This window comes from Pteropus vampyrus, unplaced genomic scaffold (genome assembly GCF_000151845.1).
Source record: "Pteropus vampyrus isolate Shadow unplaced genomic scaffold, Pvam_2.0 Scaffold1000001016, whole genome shotgun sequence".
Taxonomy (NCBI): domain Eukaryota; kingdom Metazoa; phylum Chordata; class Mammalia; order Chiroptera; family Pteropodidae; genus Pteropus; species Pteropus vampyrus.
The window spans coordinates 1-1627 of NW_011915418.1; the positions used below are offsets into that span (position 1 = coordinate 1).

The 1627-nt window shown below is 38.4% G+C and overlaps 1 pseudogene; it reads left to right on the plus strand.

Annotated features, from left to right (window-relative positions):
* The first annotated feature begins 1074 nt into the window (after positions 1–1074).
* Positions 1075–1193, plus strand: LOC111735446 (annotated as a pseudogene).
* Positions 1194–1627: the final 434 nt, after the last annotated feature.

Below are 1627 nucleotides of genomic sequence, written 5' to 3' on the forward strand. Positions count from 1 at the left end.
ACTCAACATGTTTGTAATATGAACACTTCTTATTTGTAGGTTTTCCTCCAACCAGCACATCAGATCATAACTCATTACAAGGCACAGTAAAAATTATTGTCGAGCAGTAGACTCAGTATAACTGGAGAAGCAAAGGATTTGGGGAATTACTCATTAGGTCCTACTTCATCTTATGTGGATTCTTGAGAGGTGGCCAGCAGGTTCTTTCAGGCTGACATAATTTTTTCTAGGTCATCTTTTCTCAGGTGTTTTATAAAGAACAAATCCATGCTATTGCATCTGTATGCCTGTGAATCAAAGAAATATACGAAATATTTGTCCCACAATTAATGAGGGAGCCAGCCTTTGCTTTCAGCAGATGCAAGTTATTTCCTTTGGGCAGGAGTTCTGTGCATTGTGTTCAGGTTCTGTGTGGGGAGTTTGTGTGTGGCAGACCTGTGACCTCTAATCCTGGATTATTATGCAACAAACACCAACTGGGATGGGCGACCTTGCTGGGGTCTGAAATGAGTCACTTCACTGTCTTCACATAGACAGGTGTCTTTCCTGAGATGGGGGGTTTCCTAGTCTCATTTTCATCAGAAATGACTGATGAGCTTCTGTTGGGATAGAAGCTTCTGTAGTAGTCATTTCAAAGCCTTAGCTCACCAGTTCTCTAGCCCTTGCAGCTAGTTCTATATGTAAACAGATGATGATATTGCCATAAAATCTTTGCATTCAGTCTTTGGGTTGCATTGGATTGGTGGCTTTCAATTTTTCAATTTTTTTTTTTTGTCTGTGACTGACATTAAAGAATATATTTCCTATCACACATACGCACACATATCTATCTATACATACATATATACATATATACATACATATATATGAAAATATATATATACGTATATATATATATATACACACACACACACACACACATATATATTTATTTAAGTAACTGAATCAGAAGTGTCAAAAACAATACCCTTACTACATATAGTGTACTCTTATGTGTTATATTCTGTTAGAAAATGCTGGGAGCACCCTTGAATTTGATCCCACATGCAGCTGCATTTTGAAAAACAGTGGCTAGTCTACGGCCATGCAACCCTGAACAAGCCTGATCTTGTCGGATCCTGGAAGCTAAGCGGGGTTGGGCCTGGTTAGTACTTGGATGAGAGACCACCTAGGAAGACTAGGTGCTGTAGGCATAAAAAATAAAATAAGGATTGTAAGCTGACAAGGTCCTTGCAATCTGTGAGGTCAATCAAAGGATGCCTCGCCTAAAAAAAAACCCCAAAACAACAAACAAACAAAAAACAAACAGTGGCTAGATCTGCCAGCCTTCATTAGATCTAATTCTGAGAGAGAATCTGATATCTTGCTTTTATGGATGAGGAACAAATCTTTAGGTGTGATCCTAGCAGCATATAGCTAGTTAGTCGCAAAATTGGGGCTATAACCCAAGTGTTCTGACTTCGATTTAGCATTTTTACATAACTATCTCTGACTCAGAATATATCTTTTTTTGTCTTCTCGATGTATGTATGTTCCTTTTTGTTTCTGATTAGTATCGAGTGGCAAACTATAGTGTGTAGAATGATACTTCTACTTCTGCTGACTGACTCACACCCTCTCTCCCTTT